At 46.7% G+C, this 23147-nt stretch overlaps 1 long non-coding RNA gene across 2 annotated transcripts in view; it reads right to left on the bottom strand.

Annotated features, from left to right (window-relative positions):
• The window catches only part of LOC123937094, a 38281-nt gene that overhangs the window by 4946 nt on the left and 10188 nt on the right, over positions 1–23147 (bottom strand). For both annotated transcript variants that reach the window (XR_006817410.1, XR_006817411.1), the window contains exon 2: positions 68–225. This is a non-coding gene — a long non-coding RNA (uncharacterized LOC123937094). The remainder of the gene's footprint in view (positions 1–67; positions 226–23147) is intronic.

Here is a 23147-nt window from a genome sequence, read left to right as displayed (position 1 = left end):
ATCTCAGATGGGGCAGTCAAAGTCAAGCTTTTATAATTTCCTGAGATATTTTAAAACTCCAACTAACCAAGTGTGTCTGGCAGTGACCACATCCCTCTGGAATTTTCTGATGGCCAGGTGGCTCTCTTCCAGGATTCCTGTCACTTCTGATTTTCCATGCAAGGCCTCCGAGTTGGCCAGAATTAGAAGCAGGGTGTTAATCCTCTTCATCACTTCCTCTCCCTTCTGAAAGATGAAATTATCATGTGGGTTAGTGATTCCCAACCTGGCTGCACATTCAAATCACTTGGAGGCACTTAAAAAAGAAGTCTGGGGGCCTACCCTGAAAGATTCTGCTTTAATTAGAAGGGTGGGGCCTGCTTATCTATCCGTCTATCTATCTACCTTTTTTTTTTTTTTAATTCTGGGATTATTCTAGGGTGCAGCCAGGACTGAGAACCTTAAGTGAGGCAAATTGTGGATTTATCAGATGTTCTGAGTTTAGAAATTGAGACATCTGGCAAATGCCTGGAGAGTGGAAGCTCCCATCATTAAGATTCTGGATGCTTTTCTTCTCTAGTCCATTAAGTTTTAACACAGGCAATCTAGTTCTAGCGTGTCTAAACAGGATAATGACAACCAGAACCATGATATTACTTTCTGATCGTTGATATTACTTTCTGATCGTTGATATTAATCTCAACACAGCTCTAACATCTTTAAACAAGATGAAGTTCACAGCAAAAGGTCCTTTGAAAAGTTCCGAAGACAGTTTGGGACATTGGCTTTTCTGAAATCCCAAATGAAGATGAACTAACTACGTTGCCCTTGATGGTTTCCCTAATTAATTAAGGGAGTCACTTGACAAAGAAAGTATACTTAAAATGACAAAATGAAACACAATTTTTTTTTTCTCCTTCTTTGGTCAGTTTTCAAGATGCCAGTTCTCGGTTAGTCAAAAGACAATTGAGATGTCAAATACATTAGATTTTTGAAAAATCTCCCCTTACCACACATCACACACAGCGCGCCTTTGGGCTTTTTTACATCTTCAATTCTAACTGTTAATTATGATCCCCGAGTTGCAAGTGCAATTTTCCATGAAGCAGACTATTCTTTCACCACGGAAATAGCTTTGTTTCTGGTTAGTGGCAGGGCTGATTTTAGTGTCATTCTCAGAGGTAGGCTAAATGTCAGCCAAACTGGGACATTTAAGAGTGAGCAACAAATCAGCCCCGAGGCTGCATGACTTGAGTGAGCATCTCCTCAGAGGTCCTACGGATGGCACGGCTGCATCCTGGCAACGACCGCACACGTGGGGAGTGGACACGCATAATTGTGCAACTTGGTAGACTGTGCCTGGCACTCTGGGCATGCGCGGGAATTCAGCGTCCCAGGAATTAGAGGTGACCGTGGGAGAACATGAGGATGCAATTTTCCTTAATGCTTGCTCAAGAAATAAAAGCCATAGGGTGTCCTAAAACTCTAGCTCTAATCTGTTCTGAGTTAGCTGTGTAGAAACGGCTATCTGGGGACACTGGAGGTCCAGAGGTATGTTCTATAGCAATCTAAAGACAGATAGACAACAGAAAGGATAAGCCACATTCTCATGTTGAAACACCGCAACTGCTTTCAATTAAGCAGGCCCCTTTGGAATCACATGCATTTCGTCAATAATTCAGTTTTGCAAATGTTTGGCAATATAGTTTCATCTGACAAATTCTCAATAACGTATTTTTCCACTTTCTAAAGAAAGGCACATGTAAAAAAGAGTGTCGAGTAACGTTAACGAGCGCGTTTCGAGACCGTGGACGCTAAGAAAACTAGTGTTCGTCCTCTCCAATTCTAACTCATGCCATCTTGAGCCAGGATTATAGAAATCTAAAAACAATTCATGAGAAGATGGTGGAATGAAACCGAATGCCTGCCAAAAGGAGACAGAGCTAACGGCGGAGCGAACGCAACTGACGCAGGATATCTTAAGATCGGAGGGTTTAACTCCAAGAGTTACTTTCATGTCTCTCTCATTTTATTGAGATAGATGACACCTAACACGCACGCACACATATTTCATCACCCATGCTCCAATATCGACGGTGAAAACAGTGTATACCCCACAAATTGCATATTCATGCACCAGTGTTTACAGAAGTTTAGAAAACAATCCAGTTACATTTCTGCTCCTACCAAAATTGTGCAATCTCTCTAAACAACTCTGTTGACTTTCCTGGAGGAAAGAGAAGAGTCCCACTGCTTCAAATTAAGGTTCACATATTAGCAGAGGAATTACTGGTTATGACTGATGGAAAACAGATTGGGTATTCTTTCAGTTAGAAGTAAGTACATTCATTTTATAAATGGTTTTCCTCAGGAAAGCAGGCAAGTTCAGAACTCAGGTGTACATTGTTGTTTACTCCTTCCGCTCTTTCCAAAGAAATGCAGTAAAAACCACACCTAGTACTTCGAATGTTTTGGTTTTGCAAGCAACACTGTCTCCGGATTTCATCCTAAGCTAATTGGCTGCTTTGGTACAGTTCAACGAGAACTGCACAAAGGACCAGGACCAAAGAAGACAGTCTACCTCTTCATTTGAACGGAGTCAGTGTGAATTAATTTAAGATGTCAGACTTGATTTCTTTAAAACAGGCTTGAAAAACAATACTGTTTGGTTAAGAAAGAGGTTAATGAGGAAAATATAATCCCCACTTGAATGCCATTGGAATGCAAAGCCACATTTATTTGCATGTGTGGTATCTGTAAAAGGTCCAAGGAATTTTGTTTTTGGTGTTTTGAATTGTTTATAATGTATTCTTTTTTTATTCCATCTACTAACAATTCCCAGAAATGATGGAAATCAAAAGTTGGAAAAATATAAATGCATTTGGCTTCTAAGAAAATTACCAGTTGCGACATTAGCTCCAGCCACAGTTCATAAAGCAGGTGATTATGGGGACAATAAAGAAAAATGTTATTAAATCAGTAAAAAAAGAAAATCCTCTAATCTTGCCAATTCTGTGATAGCGCCTTAAAGTCTGACACTCCAAAACAGTCCATGCCAAAATTTGCAACAGAATTTCACTAATAGTGATGCCCATTTGCAAGGATGTAGTTTAGATAGTTCAGGCTGCAGGGCACAAAACACACTGGCTAATTTCTTTGACCTTGTTGTGTTTTATTACAGCATTTACCAAAGTGTCAAATAAAACAAATCTATTATTTTAAAATCAACATTGGAAAGTTCACTGACTTTTCAATAGACCAGTTTTTCATCACACTTTCAGATGATTTTCTTGCACATTTCAGGGTCCGGATCTGCTTCATTAAGAACACTGAGTTTCAAAACAAGTCTTTTTCCCCTCAGGCCCAGCAGCCAGAGCAGAGCACTGTGCTAGGAGCCACAGGCCATCAATTAACAATGAGTCAAGCCCTTGGAGCAAGGGATGTCTTGACAGAAAGTCCGTCTTACTAACCTTCAAGCCTTGGTTCTCATTTACCACGGAGTTGCTTTCCTATCTCAGCTATGTGCTAATAAATCACCTCTATTTAATGTAACCATTAGGATTACCATTATCTAAACTTCTTTCAATGCCTTGATCTGTCACTTGGATGTTTCCCCCTGGCTTTCAAATATGCAAGAATAAAAATGAGACAAAAATTAACATCTTTATGGCCTCTCCTGGTATTTCTATTTCTGGCAAATTCTTTTAGATACGTGGAGTGATAAAATTCTACAGTAACAAAATCCCTTCAGAAACCTCTAGTTCCCTTGCCTAAAGTTTTCCTTTGGCACATCCCCTCCAGCCCCTGTGGGGGAGGAAGGGTGATTTGATTGGTGCCCTGGGAAGAAAGACCTGAGCATGCCCAGTCCAGGCCTTTGGGACCAAACTCTGGCCAGGACAAGATGTGTGATCTATTAGGTTTCTAGAATGCCAATTACTTCACAGAAATAAATTAACAAGTCCAGAATTCATATAGAAACATTAAGTTTGGGGCACCTGCGTGGCTCAGTGGGTTAAAGCCTCTGCCTTCGGCTCAGGTCATGATCCCAGGGTCCTGGGATCGAGCCCCACATCGGGCTCTCTGCTCCGCGGGGAGCCTGCTTCCTCCTCTCTCTCTGCCTGCCTCTCTGCCTAGTTGTGATTTCTCTCTGTCAAATAAATAAAATATTAAAAAACAAACAAACAAACAAACAAAAAACCATTAAGGTTTAGCAACGTGTCCACTCTGGATTCTGACAGCCCTGCTCCACTTTCTTTGCTCAGGGGCCCCAGGCTGAAGTCACCTGTATGTATCAACGTCATTGCTGACATGCAGACCAAAGACAGTCATTTCCACTCAGACATCATCGGTCATGGCCAGTCTCACGTGACCACTGCTGCAAGCCAGAGTGGGGATGTGCGTACCTCCTGCAGGGGGCAGTACCATGCGTTTGTGAACAAGGACACAGTGACAAGAGCAATCAGTTTCTTCTGAACAAAAATTAATTAATGACATATATTTGGTGTTGTCCCTGCTCCGGAAGAATTGATGAGTCAATGAATCAGCTCCTGCAGGTGCAAGGCCCTAAGCTAGGGTTTAGGCAACAAGGTGGGCAGAGGGGACAGCCCTACTCCCTGGGCTGTAGCAGAAATTTGCAACATCCACTCAAGTCCTAGATCACATTGAGTGAAGCTGACTTGCCCAAGTAACTCATCATTCATTCTCAGGCTGGAAATAGAAAAGTCACTCTCTTCCGTTAAATTGGTGATAACCTCATCAAGGAGTGAGTGCCCAGATATGAGAGCATAGCACAGGACAGTGAAAGTCAAATATCAAAATGGGCAGAGCAGACAGTCATTGAGCCTTAGTAAAAATGTTTGCCTGAAAGCTCAAAAAATTGCTGTTTTTCTTGCTTTACTGTGAAAATCAGAAGGGGGTGCCAGCAGAAGTGAGGCTTTCCTGCGAGAGGCAGAACAAGATGATAGCGGTTCAGCACGCTCATCTCTTTGCCCTCCCGATTTCTGGATGGCAGGCAGGCGTGCTGGGATCTGGCTTGGTGCACCCAAGTTGCCACCAGCTGAGGACAGTCATCTCACCACATGCAGGGTCTCTACTACACTCTCCGTCCACACTAATCCCAACCTCGGGTATAAAGCTCCCAAACAACCTTGTTCCCTGGATCAGTCAGGGTTTAATACAGAAAACAGAAGACAATCTAGATCTTTCGAGCTCAGGGGGATTTAATGCTAGTTATCGAGTGGAAGGGTTGGAGGAATAGAGATGGGGGAAGCCGTCAGAGCCCCCATAAGCACAAGGCTAGTGACTAGACAGTGGACCATGGAATGCAGCCACTGACCACACTCATGCCTTCCAGAGTCTTCTTGTGCACCCACAAGCTAAAGGAAGAGAGCGTGCTTGTCTTTTTGGCCTTTTAGTCCTATGTGATTGCATTTCAATTTCAGAACCTTGAATTCTAGCTGCAAAGGTGACTAGGAATTGGATTTTACGCTCCTAGGCCCCGTATTATAAGGAGGTAGAGAAACTTCAGAGTGGCGATCGCGTAGGCAGTAACTGGCAGTCCTACGGGGACTGTACAATGAATCACTTTACTTCGTGGTCTGTCCAAGAATAAGGTGCCCTGAACCCATACTCTCCTGAATCCCCCTCAAGATGTAGCATCCCCAAACTAACCATGAGAGTTGGCGTTGTTGCTGGAGTCAGCCTCCTCTGGATCTGATCCCCTGGCAGCCTTGGGTGTTGGGGGTTTGGCTTGTGGTAGGGTGTGGGGTTCATGGGATTAAGATGCCGTTAGGGTCCAAAACTCAGGAGTGTTTTCATCTTGCCCTGCTAGTCACCTTTCTACTCCACACCCTTCTCAGAATTTCATGGAGCAGTGGTTCTCAGGGTCTGGTCCTGGGGCAGCAGCAGCAGCACTTGTGAACTTGCTAGAAAGACAAATTCTCAAACCCCACCCTAGACCTGGTAAATCAAAACTGGGTATGGCACCCAGCTATGGGTGGTTCAACAAGCCTCCCAGGTGACTCTGATGCGTGCTAAGGTTTGAGAACAACTGCTATAGGGACATTCAGACATTTCTGAAACAACAAGAAATGGAAAACAATGGCTACTTGATTACTAGAGGCAAAAATGGCCTATGTCTCAGCACAGAGCTCTAGTCATGCTGCATGGAACCTGTGGTAGATCCATCTCCTCTGAAGTCCAAACCAACATCTCCTTTCCCTCTGGCTGACCATGGGATGCAGGAACCCAAAGCCACAACCAGCAGGTTTCCAGGTGAACAGAGAATAGGATCTTGGCTCAGCTAACTAGCCCTGGTATTTGGAGTGGGAAAAGGATGTCAACCCTTAGAGGTCATCCCTTAGGGCAGGCTGTACCTAATAGGTCCACTTACCAGGAACTAGGAGAAAGAGCCAAAGGGAACCATTGCCTTTAAACACAACATGACCTGGCTTCTAGTCAATATGGTCCAATCTGCGCCCTAAACCAGGGACAGTAAGTAGTACCTGCTCCTCTTCAACACTGAGACTGGGAAGAAGTGGAAGGACACTTACCCCTCCCCCCAACATCAATCATTGAGCTCCTAACTCCCTTCTCATGGTTCAAGGTTATTCTACCTGCTCCTGTTAAGATAATGTGTTCCCTTACCAAAGTATGTGACTCCAGTCACCCCTCTGGTAGGAGAGACAGACCACCCTCTCACACCCGGTTAGAATAAGGAGGTTAATGCTTTGTTTGGTCTTTGCTCCAGAGTTCCTGTAATACTCTTCCTTTCTGAGGCCGGGGCTCCCTGTCTTTCTTGCTGGTCTTTTCCCTGGGGCCCTAAGCCTGAGATCTCTTTTATCCAGTGTAACATTCAAAACCAGAAAAGAACCCACCATGATGAGATTTTTAAAACTGAATACCCTTGGGGGAGGGTTGGCGAGGTGATGGCTCGGTCAAGTACAGCATGTGACTCTTGATTGCCCAGTTGTGAGTTCAGCTCCACACTGGGTTTAGAGATTATTTAAAAAATAAAATAAAATAAATTTTTAATTAAAAACCACAGCTTTCAAACTCCTTTTCTTTTCTTTTCTTTTTTTCCCTCATTTTATTTACTTATTTGACAAGGAGAGAGAGAACACAAGTAGGCAGAGAGGCAGGCAAAGAGAGAGGGGGAAGCAGGCCCCCTGCTGAACAGAAAGCCTGATGAGGGGCTGGATCCCAGGATCCTGAGATCATGAGCTGAGCCAAAGGCAAAGGTTTAAGTCACTGAGTCACCCAGGCGCCCTTCAGACTCCTTTTCAAATGTAAACCATGATAAGAAAGACATTTTACCCTGTGATCTAGGACATATGTATACAAAAATGGGGAGAAAAAAAAAAAAAACGATTTGTGAAAGAGGATTTATTCTTACATCGTTCTGATATTTTTCATTATTTTCTATTTCATTAAAAAAAAATACTGCTCCAATCCCAGAGGGTCGATTTCATGGGTTACTAATGGTTGGCAACCTGCAGTTTAAAAAACACAGCCCTGGAGCACACACTGCAATAAACACACCACCAGCACCATATAAAAAGCAGCATTAATAGCACACCATCATCATTACTGATGTTGCTGAGTGCTCTATGTGTTTGTATGGATGTTACTGTCATTTCAATTAAAATCTTAAAATTGCTATAGGCCATAATACCAACTCTACTCTTAGTGCTCCAGGGAATTAAACAACAACAACAACAACAACAACAACAACAACAACACCCCTTACTTTTATTGAATTCATCTTCAAATTCGGTGATGATTTGCAAGAGCCACATGCTAAGGCTAAATTTTCAGTTACCAGATTAGTAGTTATTTTGTGAGTTTCAACAAACATCTTTTTATTCAGTGATGTTTGGCTTAGATGAAGTAAATCGATGTGCTCATATAATGGAGTTTCTCCCTTCTTCCTGTTAAATAACAGTAGCTCAAAGACTGGAAACATTTCAAGGATAAAAAATGGGGTTTGAAAATTGAAACGTGTGCCTTCCATAATAGATTCAGACCCTCAGCTGTCATAGGAGGGAACCTCAAAGCCCTCTCTTCACAGCTGGGAGGATTTCTACTTTTTTTTTTTTTTTTTTTAAATAAACACGCACCTACTCTGTTATAGGAGTAGGTAGGCCATCACAAACGACCCCCCGAGACCTGCTCCTGCACCCACGGCTCTGCGCACAGCCAGGCGCAACAAGCGTCATCTGCCGCACAGACAGATACAGGATGCTGGCAGATTGCAACCGGCCTTAACCTCTCCTCGCTCTCCTTCCCCAAATCAAAACCCACTGTAAACACCGCGAAGAGCCAGGAAACCTCTTGGCTTTAATTATTTCCGTTCCCCAAGCTCCATGTGGCACACAGGACACCTCGTTTCCCTTTGGGCTTGCCGTCATCCTGCGAGGCGCACGGAGAAAAGAAAAGCACATGTTCCTTTATGCAGAGCGGAGGGCGCAGAGCGAAAGCGCCCGTCTGGGGCCGGGCTCTTCTTCCATCTCTCCTTGCCACTCCGCGAGGACTGGAGGATCTGCCGGCTCTCGCAGGGGTTGAGAGTTGGCGCCACCTGGCTTTTTAAAGAAGAACGGGATCGGCAGGCGGCTGAGGTCGAAGAAGTACCGTCGCGCTCCTCTGCACCGCGGGCCGGGTTGGTGTTTAGCAAGCCTTGGGGCGCTCTGCACTTCAAAGCCCCCGGGGCAGCCGGGCAGCTGGCAACTGCGCTCTGCGGAAGAAGAGGCAATTACCCTGCTGGGAACTGGACAAAACCGGGAACTGATGTGAGAAGAGCGGATTCCACACTTAAGGCCGGTCCAATGTACAGAAATAACTGTGGCAACTCAAAGCGTTAGACATAAACACGGCTCAGTTTACACCTTGGTCAGCTGTGGCTCGTTTGCAGCAATCACTTATTCTGTGCAAACTTCCTACACTGACCCATGGAAAAAGAAAGAAGACAGGAGAAACGGCATCCGAGGGTTCTGATCTCCACCCGGCTGCGACACTGGAAAGAGGGCAGGTTGTTAAAGAAGTCTTCCGTGTCCCCGTTTGTTCACATGCAAGACGAGGAAAACAACGCCATCCGTCACTGCTTCAAGTGACCCATGTAAAAATAAAATAAGCTGGCGGGAAAGTGTTTCAGTGTTACCGTTGGAGTAGGAAGGTACAATAATAGTCGTAGTAAAAATAGTAATGGGCTGTAATTACCCGTTCAGTGCTCTATAAATTTGCACTGTTTGTGTATGTGTGTTTGGATATAATGATTCCACAGAATGGCTGCTAATTGGAGGACACTGCTACAAACTGCTTTATCCAGAACCTGGACTAGTTATCAAAAGTATTTATCCACCTATTGAGCAAGTCTTTCAAAGGCTAGAATCTAGAGAAAGGTATGTTTGGAAATTGTTTGTAAAGGTTCTGCAAAACTGTATGTTTTTCCATGTAACCATGCAGGTAAACAACACAGACATATGGATGCATACAATAGGTGCACATTAAGTGCACGAATGAAAACATATACATGCGCTGGAAATGTGGGTCTGTACTTGTAACAACTACTGAGGTACAGCACTACACAGTTTACAGAAGACTTGCATTCACTTTTCATTTAATCCTCACAATATTAGGGGATATTCTTAGTCCCCATCTTACAGATGAGAAGACTGAGGCTCAGAAAAATAACTTCCCCCAATTTTGATGATATGAAGCTACAGAACCAGTCATTTAATTCTGGGTCATTCTTATATTCAGCAAACATGTGATAAACACCTACTGTGGGCCAGGCATGAAAGCCTTGTGGCCACAAAGATTAAAGATTTATTCCACTGCCCTCAAGGAACTCACACCTAGTGGAGAAGAGAAAGCAATTATAATCCTGTAAAACTCAGGAGAAAAACCCTGTAATCAGCCTGAGGCTTAGTGAAGGCTTCCAATAAGAGAACATACAGGCTGAATTTTGAAGGGCAAGCAGCAGGAGTCTGATGAAGGAGGGACCTGGGTACCAGGCGAAAGACAACATGTGCAAAGACATGAAGGCAAAAACAAAAACAAAGCAAAAACAAAAACACAACCCACAAAGAAACTCAGTGTTGGGGCGCCTGGGTGGCTCAGTGAGTTAAGCCTCTGCCTTCAGCTCTGGTCATGATCTCAGGGTCCTGGGATTGAGCCCCGCATCAGGCTCTCTGCTCGGGCGGGGAGCCTGCTTCCCCTCTTTCTCTGCCTGCCTCTCTGCCTACTTGTGATCTCTCTATCAAATAAATAAAGTCTTTAAAAAAAAGAAAGAATAAGAAACTCAGTGTAGTTCAATAGAGCCACACAGGTGTGAAGGGAAAGTGGTGAGAAAAGAGGCTATAAAGAGCATTATACACTCAGCATTTGGGTTTTCCTGCCGTCTGTGGGGAATGCATAAAAGATTTAAAGTAGAGCAATGACATGATCAAATTGCATTGCATAAAGATCACTCCCGCTGCTGTGAGGACAGACTGGAGAGTATAATGTAGGGGAAATGATGAAATGGTAACAGGCAAAAAACTCGCTGTTTGTCATCACTAGGCAGGAGGTCCTGTGTGGATTTGAGCTATTTAGGAGCACCTGGTGACAGTTCCCAGGTCGCTGGCCTGAGCTCCTGACTGGTGGTGGTGTGGTCACGGAGACTAGGAGAACAGGCTCTGAGTGTGCAGCAGGAACTAGAAATCCAATCTGTTTTGAGCATAGTGGGTCTTACAAATAGAAGTCCATCTACATGTAAATGACCTCCAGTACAGGGTTGGACATTCAGGTCTAGCAAGCCCAGAAAAGATCTGAATTGTAGACAAATATGTCCTTACCACCAAATGAAATCATAGAACAGTTAATAATAATTGCTAAAATGCACTGAGTACTTGCTATGTATCTGGCACCAGGGAAAGCATTTTTAGTAGATTTTCTCATTTAATCTCCATCATGACCTCAGGAAGTCAGTATTATGATTATTGCTCAGGGAGAGGTTTTCATATAAGCAAAGGCCCAAAGCAGGATCCTGAGGATGATAAGAGGATCTCTTTCTACAATATTGCACAGCTATAGCCAGAGAGAACAATTTACATTACCAGCCAGATTTATTTATTAATTAAATATTTTATTCATTTATTTTTTTATTTGTCAGAGAGAGAGACGGCACAAGCAGGGAGTGCAGCAGGCAGAAGGAGAAGCCAAGCAAGGAGTCCAATGTGGGACTCGACCCCAGAACCCTGGAATCACACCCCCAGCTGAAGGCAGAGGCTTAACTATCTGAGCTACCCAGGTGTCCCTATCAGCCAGATTTAAACACAAGAGGCAACATGTCAACTTCCAGTTGGCTGAATTTTCAGCTCCATCCTTTCTCTGCATGCCTAGGACAACATCCTAGAGTGGCTGTCTGGGCTGGGCAAACCAATTCCACATGCCTAAGTCCCTGCTCAGGGAGATTCCCTCAAACCTGGTGCTATGTGGGGTTCTTTTAGCCCCCAAGTCATCAAGGTCCCAAGCAGGAAGGTGATAGAGGAAAAGTCAGTTTCAGTGCAGAGAAGCTTTCTGTCTCACTCCATACCCAGGGAAAACACATCACAACTGCTCCTTGAAACACTCTGGATTCCAACCAGGCAGCATCAGGCTAGTCAAGGTCAACCAGGGCCAGGCAGACAGGAGAAAGTGCCCTAGACTTGATTTTTCAATGTGGCAGACAGTCCTCAAGTTATTTTATCATCAAGAAAGTGCTCTCCCCAAACAAGCAAGAACAGCATCATCGTCTTATTCTTAACGTTGGATAATTTGTTAGCTCCTCTCGCAACTCACCCCAGACATTGATAATTTGGGAGTTTGTTGTGTGAGGGGAAAGGATCAGTTGAATATAAATATGAACATTGGCCTTATTCTATTATTTTGCTTCATTATTAAATTTGACTAGGGTTTATGTTGGATCTGAGACTCTAAAAACAAGTTAAGACCAGCTCCTATACTCCTCATTAGAGGAACCCTAACCTTTGTCCCAATGGGCCATGAGAGCTCAAAGTCTCCTGCAACAGAGCTGATCAACTTAAAGAACCACTGCCCAAGTAAAATGGTACTGACTTCCAGTTCTGCTTTAAATTCACTGTCCTGAACCCAAAACTATTATGCTCTAGCTAAGTTATTCCTGGTTTGAATGAGAAAGTGGGGGCAAGGAATGTGGATAAATGGGTAGTAGAAGGAAGCATCCTAAAGAATTGACCCATGCTAGAAGGCAGCCAGCAGCAGAGCTGGATGGCTCAGTCAGTACAGCATGCAACTCTTGATCTCAGGGTTGTGAGTGTGAGCCCCACTTTGGGAGCAGAGATTGCTTAAAAATAAGAAATTTTAAAAAATCTTTAAGAAAATTTTTTTAAAGAACCTAATTGATCCAGGCTCATTTAAACCTGTCATGGAGACTGGTGGACACCCCCCCCCCCCATTTGCAGTAACTTTCTTCAGGAAGTAGGAACTCTCTTCCTGAGCAGGAAGCTAACTTGAGCTCTCCAGCTGTACAATATCAGCATGGGGAAATCAGCTCTCAGCTCCAGAATGAAGGGGCAGAAGCATCTCTAAAGCACTTCACTAGTTTAATATTCACTCAGTACTAATGCAAGAATAAGAAGAGTTCTAGTGTTGACTCTTGTTTTTCCATCTGGAATGGGTAAGGTGTTCACTGTATGTTGATACATCAGAGATACAAGAATTGGATTTATGAACAGATTACCTAGATTAAAAATTAATATATATGTGTATGTATTATTGACACATAACACACACATACACGTGAGTGTATGTATATATATATGTGTGTGTGTGCATACATGACAGAGAGAGAGAAATAGATCCAGCAAAATTGATTGACTGGTCAAGATATGCAGCAGGTTGATGGTAAAAAGCCAGGTTTAAAGTCCAGATTTTTGAACTACTTGTCAGGTAATTTGCCCACTGCTCTCTCTGTATAAGTCGTATAAGGCATCAGAACACGGGAAGATACGATAAGATTCATGTTTAATCAGCTCCATGTGCGATGTATTTCATTCCCCCACCATCATTAATATTGCATTAGAAAAAGCTGAAGTTCTGGCGACAGCATGGTTCTTCTTTTAAATGGGAGCCCCAAGAATTTACCCCTGCTTTTAATACTTACCCTACATGTAAATTTGCTGAAGGAGAATATCATTTTTCAGAGGTGATGACAGGAATCCATTTAATAGGAGAAGCTAAAAGAGAGGAAATTATCCAGCCTTCAGGGTAATGTGAGGTAGTGAGCCCTGCAGGCACTAGGCAAGGGAAAGAGGGCTCTTTCCCAGCTCCCTCCCAGCTGTGTGCCCTGAACAAGTAACCACCTTTCTGGGTCTCAGTTCATCTTCAGAGAAATTCAGAAGTTGAACTAGATCAGATGAATGACCCTGACATTCTGAGATTTCTTCTCGAAAAATTCCTGAAGCAAACTGCCTGAACTTTCAGCCAGCTGTTTCCTGCCTCTCTCTGCTAAATACATAAGAAAAAAACTAGGATAGTGGTCTACATAGTAGTAATAGCAGCAGCAGCAGTAGTAATAGCAGCAAGTTAAAGAAGAAGAGGAACTTTGCAACTAACTCTTGTTTAAACTGAAGTTAAAAAAAAAAAAAAAGCAGTTTGCAGGCTATTGCCTTCATTTAGTACATTCAACATTCGTTCAATAAATATTTAAGTGCCCCCTGTTCGAGCACTGTACTAAGGCCTGGGGATTCAGCCAGTGTAACTTGACCACATTAAGGAAGCACTAACAGGAAAACGTGCTTTTTCAGATATAATGCCAAAAGCGACCTACAGCCTCTGCATCTGATAAGGCCTCACTCTGCACTGCCGGCTCTGGGTCCTGGTCGAGTCAAGGCCTCCCCAGCCTGGCTCCTGCAGCCGGCCGGCCCATCTTCAAGGTTCCTGTCCAGGGCTACACTCAGTTCCTGAAAGGCTTCATTGATCACCTCCGCAGAGCCGCCAACTGCCTCCTGTAAATGCTACACGTCCTAGGTAACCCGAGCCCACGGCTCCCTCCCATTTGGGGAGAAAAAAACAAAAAACAAAAAAAGATGGGGGTGGTGGGATCGAAAAAGGAAAGGAGAAAAATACTGAGAAACATGTTTTGGCAGGCAAGGCCTTCGGAGACTACCATATGTGCTCCATATTGAGCAGCCCCTGGTCTTTGATGTTTTTTCTGAAAGTAAAGACATTATTCTTTCTCAAACTGTGCCTAAGTACTACAGACATTAAAACAATGAGGCCAGAACGGGCGGACCGGGCCCTAAGTGTTTAATTCGTCCTTCGCCCAAGTGCTCGCCACCGATTCGCTCCCCAGAGTGCACCCCGGCAACCGGCAGGGCTGCCACCCCGACCTGGCCTCATCCCCCGTTCAGACCCCCGTTTGTTTGGATCCTAGAACACCTTCGCGCCAAGTTCGGAAGTAAGTAGTTTCCCAAACGCCCGGCGCAAATACCCAGATGTTTCCTGCATCACGGAAACGAGCCCAGGTTGGATCTGAAGCATTCTTACGACGGCGGGTCACGGGGCCCGCCCGGCGCCCGCGAGCCCGGCTCCCCCGCGAGCAGCGGGGTGCGCCCGGGGCCTCCCGCCCTCCCCGCGTTCGCGCCCACTGCGGCTCGCTGGGGCAAGGCCAACAAAGCGGGACGCTGGAGGGGTGGACCTCTTATTACTTGCAAAATTGTGAATCGCGAGGGAAGATGCCTGGTAAATTTACACTCTGACCTATCGGGAGCTTACGAGTCACTCAGGCGCCGACTGTAAATTGCTCCTCCTCTGTGCCTCCCTCTACCACCGCCGGACACAACGGGACCTTAAACGAGGGGCCTAAACCCACTCGCGGTTCTTCCGGGAACGGGGAGGCCCGGGCGCGCCAACAGTGAGATACCCAGAGGCGGGAAATTCCACACCGCGTGGCAAGAGGGTGACGCGAACCCGGGACCAGCTATCGCGCGACGCGAGGCTTCGAAAACTGGGGTCCCTCAAAGGTGGGCGGGACGAAGAGGGCTCCCACGCGGGCAGAGCAGCGCCCGCGCTCCCACTGCTTCCGGGTCTCGGGAAGCGCTTCCGGGGTGCGCGCCACGCGGCAGCTTTCTGCTCTTACGAATGATTACTAAAGGCAACGGGCAATATAACGCAGGAAGGGAACAGCAACGGCCGTGGCCGAATATGACGCCGGTTTGGATGACTTCAGGGCCCCTCTGAAGAGTCGTAGTCAAGCCCTAGTGCTCCAGCACGTCCACATCTGCTCTCCACCGACCACAGAAGGGGATTCCTAGGGGCTCGGAATGTCCCAGGCTTGCGTGAAGCGGGGAACCAGAGCGCCTGCCTCGGCATTTGCAGCCCCACCCGTGGTCGCAGGGACTCGGACACGGCCCGGGGTGCCACTTTACCCAGAGTAAATTCACTGGGTGCACGAGGAATGGCCTTTCTGTGCTCTGGCCTCCAGGAAGGTCTCAGCTCCTGGACATCTGGATTGAGTCTGACTCAGTCATGTGGGCTCAGCTTACCTTGACCCTCGAGGGTGAGGAAAGGAGCATTGCCAAGCAGAGGTCACAGGGGCGCGTGTCTGCAAATGGGGTCGCTGGAAGAGGCTCTCTCGATGGCAAGATTAGAGTTATCCAGGGGAAATCGGCTTGTGTTGGGGCGCTGGGTTGAGATGTAAGAGGAGATCCTCGAGGTAATCTTGTATGTGAGCCCGAAATTAATTGAATGGGCACAGGCGCGCTTTTACTTAGACTTGCTCTCAAATAATTGCCACCTTCCAAGCATCCGTTTTGTCAACCAGGATCTCTTGTCTGAGGTCCTGCTGTGTGCTCAATACCTTTACCAGACTCCGTGGGAGATACAAGGCCACAGGAGGCTACGTTCTGGCTCATGAACCTGGCTCAGAACTGGGAATTAGCGAAAGAAAGGGAGTTTGCCCATTAAAATTACTTCTTGTGCTGCACCTTTTTTTTTTTTTTTTTTTCTGAAATGATTCAAAGGCACCCAGAGGAGAATATAATAATGTATGCTTGGACTTCAGGCTCAGCTTCCTTTTTCTGACCCTTTTTCAACCCGGCCTTCCCTCCTCAAAAGATTTGGAATTCCCCTTAAGGAGGGTGGGTGGGGAAACTGCCAGCCCAGGTAAGTATGGGAGCCACATGGTCTCCTGAATGCAAAAAAAGAAAATCATCTCCAAATGCATCCGGGCTGGTGGGGGTAGATCAAATCTGAAAGGGAATGGGAAATCTGAATAACCCTCAAGGCAGCAGACTCAGTACCCAATAGTGAGGTGTGAGAAACAGTCAGCATTTGGAGCAGTGGAGTCTGAAGGGTTTTGGCAGCTGTTAGATAACTTCCTGATTCACAATAAAGTTCATGCAATGGAGAGGATGTTTTCTGCAATCCCGTTGCCTGGCTACCTTCCTCTCTCTCCAAGTCTGCAAGTTTAAGAGATTTTTCTGGGTCCCAGTTGAATGGTGGTGCTGGCTGAATGCACGCCCTGGAGGGGGGTCCTGGCAGACAGCATCTGCTCAGGTTGGACAGGTGCAGTCCAGGTCTCACTGATTTGTTGCCTCCCCAGCTCTCACCTGCAAGGTGACAGAGGCCCCTGTTTTGGAATGGGGAATCCAGGTGACCCCCCCCCCCCTGCCCCATTTCCAGCCCTGGGATCTATTTGTTCCGGACCCTACTCAGATCCTGCAAACTAAAGGTTTGTTTTTGTTTCCTATGTAAAGTCCCAAGTGCCTTACTCTGCCCCAGGGTCCTCAGGCCACAACAGCCAAGTTTCTGCAAGGCCATCTTCTATAATTATTAGTGCCTGACCACTGTGGAAATAGACCCAAGACATTTACTTTCTTAACTGAAAAAAAATGTGAAGGGAGCCCATGAGCTCTTCAAGACTCCATGGGAAGCATTGTGCATTGGGAGGGACCCAGACACGCGTACCTTGAACCTTCCTCTGCCTGGGCAAAGGGTGGGAGAAGGGGTAGTGGAAGGAAGGCCCATGAGACTTCCCACAGCCCAAATTCTCAGGTTCATCCTAGCAAAGGATCCTGCACCACCAGTGGGGGTGTTGCCCCTGGGTCCCTGTGACCAGCTAGTCCTCACATCCTTCCCATTCCCAGAACACCTAGTCATACACATGTGGACTGGCCTGCCCCACCCCCAGGCTGGAAGGCAGGGGGCAGTGCTCTTCTGGCATCAAAGGTCTGAATTTTTGCAGGGGGTTCTGGCCTGCTTTGAGGGACCATCTTTTGGGTCTGTTGAATATGGGCTTTCTGGAAGTATAGCTGGAGGTTATTAGAACTAACGAAAGAGTGATAAAGAGAATGCAAAAAATCAAACCTTGTCACTAGAGTCATAGAATGTAAACAGGGGCAAGATGTAGAATGCACTGGTGAGATGCAGAGGGAAGGACTTGAAAATTTCCGAGTTGCTAGTAGCTGGTGGTGGGTGGGGGAGAGGGAGCCTAGCAAGCCATACCTCCTGTGGGAAAGGGAACTGTTTTGTTACATTTCTGGAGTTTCTATAAAGAAAATGCATCTTCCCTCCCCCTCCCCCACCCAGGATGAATAAACATATGCACGACCTTGAGGACCGCCAGGGCTAGGAATGGCACTTTCAAACCCCTTATTGGGCAAATGTCCTGGTTTTCCAAACGCAGAAACAAACTCTGTGAGACAAAGATGCTAGCTGGAGATCACAAAACCAGTAAGTCCAGAAGCCAGGACCCAACCCAGCTGTACCTGGCCACAAAATGCACAAAGCACTTGCCTCTGACATGTCAAGAGGGATTTAGAGACTTAATTCTCCAGGAGTCCATGATCTGTCCAAACTCCTGATGGATGTTGGGGGTGGGGTTGGTCATCCTTAATGAAGGAGAAACTTACCTTAAACATACTGCTGAGGAGGAATTTGACGTAGTAAGTCTTAAGTATGCCAGGAGTGCACCCCATTTTCTGCCAGCCGTAAGCAGGCATAGTCTAGTTGTTTCCTATAACTGCCTTCCACCCCCATACAACTACAAAGCCTGGAGCTCAGAGCCCACCTGCATGTACCTCCTAGCCTGGCAGGGAGTGGATGCTGAAGATGCAGCTAGGGACTTGGTCAGTGGTGCAATCCCCTGGCTCACGGCCATCATACCGAATCCAAGCTGCCCTGGTTTCTTCATTTGGATCCATTTCTTTTTGGTCTTGGCTTTAAAAATCAGTCTGGTCATTAATAACTGTAATAAGAGCACTCTGGCTCAAGTCACCTGGGGTGACCTGGAGCCCAGAGGCTCCCCGGGGGTGCTGGGTGGCAACTGCTAGTGCCCTTCTGTATGGGTGGGGAGGGCCTCCACCTGACATACCCCACTTCACAGGGCTTTTCTCACCTCACTCCCTGCTGCCACCTCCCGCTGTCCCTACTCACCACCAGTGGATAGAGTCCTGCTGGACACCAAACCTACTTGAATGTGCCCTTCCCAGGCAAAAGTCCCCAGAAATACTGAGAGCAAGGGAACTGGGTTTGAGAAGCCAGTGGAGAAACCCAATGGAGACAAACAAGCTTTAGCTTCGGTCATTGGAAATTCAGGCAGAATTCCAAACACCCTCCCAATTTTGTGTAGGAATATTTTCCTATTCTATTCCCTCCCTTCCTACAGTTCCCTGTTCTTTCAATATCGCTCTCGAGTATATTGATTGATTTTTTTTTTTTTTTTAAGAGTTTCCAGACTGCCAGTGTCTCTGAGAGGAGAGATTTTACACCTGAGTCATGCCATTCTGGTCAAAGGAGGGAAAACCAAGTTCAGTTCAAACTGGCAAACTAGTCCTAGTCTCAAGGTCAGCCTCTTCCAGTTGGTGTTCCTAAAGTCCAGTGAGGTGCCACTAGCCATAAGCAGCAGCAGAAACTATGGCAGAGTGTGCTAGAGGAGAAATATGCATATGCGGTATAGCTTTCTTTCTTTCTTTTTCTTTCTTTCTTTCTGTTTTAGATTTTTTAAAAATTTATTTGACAGAGATCACAAGTAGGCAGAGAGACAGGCAGAGAAGAGGAAGCAGGCTCCCCGCTAAGCAGAGAGCCCGACGTGGGGTCATGACCTGAGCTGAAGGCAGAGGCTTTAACACTCTGAGCCACCCAGGCACCCCAGCGGTATAGCTTTCTTAACTTGATTTGTACTAGTTTGCCATCTGCCTTGTTTGTCACCACTGAGCTAGATAATCAATAGCTGTAAAATAAAACCATGGGGCGGAGGCAGAGAGACTTAACTAGTTGGCACTTAGGAAGTCACCATTGTTTCTCCCTCTCCCACCACACCACTCACAATAAAGTGAGTTAATATTCCCTGGTAGTTTTGTTTTGTTTTGTTTTGTTTTTTTAGTCCTATTCAATGACCACCCATTTAGCTGCCTCCAGGTTTGCAAGAGTGCTCCAGGGGCAATTAGGGTCCAGAGGTCCTAGATTAACCAGAAATTCAGGAAATGCCCTGATACCCCAGAAATTACCTTCCATGCTCAGTGGGAACAGGGCTCAACAGGATGGATATAGCTTTAGGGACTATTCACAACAATTTGTCCTCAATACCTACCTGGAATCTGTGTCCCATGCAGCAACTGACCAAAAGAGAAAAATGTGGATATCTTGCTCTGTAATTCTCCTCAGCCAGGCCCAACATAAGGAGAGTAAAGAAGAAGGAAAATGGGAAAGTACGTAGACAATGGAGAGAATCTAGACTAGGACTGTATCTGTGTAGGAGAAGAAACAAAAAAGTTTCCCTAATCAACTCCCAAATCACAGTCTCCTGCCCGCCCACCGCCAGGCCTGTACACTCTCCTTCCTTGCTTTCTGGCTTTGCCTGTTCTGTCTCACCCCTCCTACCTTCCGAGAATGCCTCAGATCCAAAGTCTAAGGCATTTTCGAGTGTGAGCAAACAGTCATCAGAAACCTCTCTGCAGATGGAAAGTCCGTGACACCAAGAAGCAAATACTGAACCAGTGCTGAGAGGTGGGTGCGCCAATAAAAATGTCTGGGTGGTGGAGCTCCTAGGGTTTCACTGGTAAAAGTTGAACCATGGGTGTCCAGAGCCCACACTTAGTCCTCCCCCAGCTTACGGGTAGGTGGTCTCTTTTTTTCCCTGGACAAACTCTGGTCCTGACAAGTGGAGAAAGGTCTAAGGTATCACTTGGAAGTTAGGAACCAAGGTAATTCCTTTGTTGGTCTCCCCAGGCTTCAAAGCCCCAGGCTGAAGGGGAGTGCTTTGGGACCAGTTTAATTGTTATTGGCAAGAACAGAAAGTCAGATCCAGTGAATCTGAGTTTAAGTCTTCTCAATGCTGGTGTGATGGAGCAAGAGAAGTGACAGTGAGGGACATGTGTATAACAGACTCTGGACTCCTCTGGGTGCGTAAGAGATTCCTGCTAACTTGGACATTGTCATGAATATTTTGGAGGAATAGGTATAAAGGTGTTACAGCTTAGAATGGTGTTCAAAGCTTCAACTCCTTAGGTCTGGATTTTCCATCACTTAAATCACTCCCTGAGAATGTATATGAGAAGCTCATGGAAGGCAGCTCATCTCCCTCTTCAAGGGCAACAAGAGACCTGGCCCAGGCTGCAGGACCCCTCATGGTGTCATCAACTCTCAAGACATTGCTAGAAGCAAGAACCTGGTAGTAAGGAAGCCCTGAGTTTGTTTGGATGCACAGATCTATGGCTCTGGCCAAGTCCTCCCTCTCTGCACCTCAGTTTCCTGGCAGGCGCACAAGGTGTCGAAATACTCCTCGTATGGTTTGTGAAGATTAAACATTATACAGCCTATAAAATGCTTGACACTTAATAGGCTCTCATTAAAAGTAGTTCTTTCTCCCATGTTCTAAATGTAGGAGCAGGCAGATTTCAAAAAAAAAATTTTTTTTTGAAGATTTTGTTTATTTATTTGACAGAGAGAGAGAGGAGAGATCACAAGTGGGGAGGAGGGGGGAGCAGGGTCCCCACTGAGCAGAGAGCGCAATGCAGGCTCGGGCTCTCCATCCCAGGACCCTGAGATCATGACCCTGAAAGCAAAGGCCCAACCCACTGAGCCACCCAGGCACCTCCCACCAAAATTTAAAAAAAAAAAATTTTTTTTTAAATCAAGTAGGCTCTATACCCAAGGTGGGGCTTGAACTCACTACCCCAAGATCAAGAGTCACCTACTGTATGGACCGAGCCAGCCAGTCACCCCTACCCCTCTTTTCTTGATAATAGAACTGAGGAGAGGTCCTGGAAGAATAGCAGAGAACCACCCTTAACTTCCCTGACTTTTTAGATTAAGCTCACAGCCACTGGCCTCACTCCTGCTGTGGTGGCAGATTCTCAGTCCCTCCCCGCAGGCGCCTTCTAGGAGGCCAGAACCAAGCCTAGGCAAGCCCCCAGCAAGCGGTCCCTAGTGCACCAAATGGAGCACAGTCTGCTGTAACCGGTCTCTGAAAGCGGCGGGTGGAGGTCTCGGCGTGAGTGACTCCAATTCATTTGACAGCCGAAGGGCAAGCAACTCTTGGTGTGAAGGGTGGTGACTTCCCCTGGCCAACCTTGCTACTTTGTGCTCTCCTCAAGAACGTTCCTTACACCGACAGGCTGCAGGGGTCTAATTTAATTTCCCCCACCCCACCCCCACCCCGGGCCCAGATTTATGGGGCAACCCCAGATTCTCAGAGCTGCTGAAGGCTGCCGGAGGGCGTGGGGTGGGGAGAGCATTGCGATTTGCTGTCTCAGAATCCCTTAATGTCCAAATGCTACCCGTTGGGCCCGGAGCTCCAGAACCGAAGGCGAAGAGGTGGTGCTTATTACACGGGACAGGACTTCGTCCTCGCTTAAGGCCAACAGGCAGGCCTTGGTTTTTAAAGAATCGCCAATCTAGCCTCACACAAGTACCAAAAGACAAAAGAGTCCTCAAATCTCCAACTCCTCCCCCCCACACACACACCTGAGGGCTTCCAACCAGGGGCCACCACCAGCACCACCTTACCAGGGTGTGGAGGTAGATCCCAGAGAGCCGAGAAGAGGCCGACTACTCCCCGCAAGATGAGAGAGCGATATCCGTTCCCATTACCGGTGAAGGTGGATGATCTGGACCGGTCGCGGGAGGGCTGGCTTGGTGCATGGAAGTATTTAGTAGGTCCAGTGCTATTACTGCCTAACAGGGTGTGAAAAGTAATATGAATGTGAAATAGTGTGGGAAAATGGAGAGGTTCCAAAGCAGGAGGCGAGGCCCTTCCGCCATCTGGCCTGGAAGGCTCGGAGTCCCTGCTCCCTCATGCGTGGCGCCAGGAGGCGCTGCTACCGGCCAGAGACCACGGAGGGAACTTGTGCGGGAGGCATAAGGACTGAACGAGGGGGCAGGGCGCACAAAGACTACTACGGAAGGGGTGGGGGTGTTGGGGGCCAAGCTGGCAGCATAGAGGAGAAACCCCAGTAAGAAATGCCTTGAGGGCTCTCCGTTCGTGGCAGCCGAGGTTGACACTAGGCATCTTCTCGGAACTTCACCACCTCTCTACTATTTATGCACCTATAAAGACCGACTTTTTACTTATTTTTTACTCGTTTTATGAAACAACCTATCAATCAACTAAGTAAAGCTGACAAGAGGTATGTGAAAGCTTTCCGCAGGAGGTGGGAGCGGAGGTGAAGCAACAAGGTCCTAGTTGATGGAAATTTCTCCAATCGATTCCAGATAGAAAACGCACAAACCCAACAAGCATCCCCACACACACCTTGTCCTGAAGACAAGGACTCCTGTTCGTGGTCTGACAATAATCCCCCCACCCTGGCACACGGAGGGATTGACTTTTTTCTCCGTCCCAGGTCTCAGCAATCCCTAATTGCAGGACGCCCAAACCACAGACCGGCGACAGGGGGAGACAGACCACAGGCCGAGCCCCCGCGTTAGGTTGGTGCCCAAGCACTTCGTCCTGGGCGATGGCTGCGCCCTCCAAGAAGGCACTAGAGGAGAGAAGGCCTGGGTCCAGGGTCTCCCCAGTACAGCATCGAACTACCTCTCAACCCCCACTCCAACCTCCATCCCCGGGAGCCAGGCTCTGGGCCGTCGCCAGGTGTCCTCCAGGCGCGAACCCTCTTTACTGCCATCAAGCAATGACCGCACGCAGGGCCCGTCTGGCTGGAGTAGCACTC

Source organism: Meles meles, chromosome 2 (genome assembly GCF_922984935.1).
Source record: "Meles meles chromosome 2, mMelMel3.1 paternal haplotype, whole genome shotgun sequence".
In the NCBI taxonomy this organism is placed as follows: Eukaryota; Metazoa; Chordata; class Mammalia; order Carnivora; family Mustelidae; genus Meles; species Meles meles.
The sequence above is the reverse complement of the archived record's forward strand: the minus strand, read 5'-3'. Positions and strand labels throughout refer to the sequence as shown.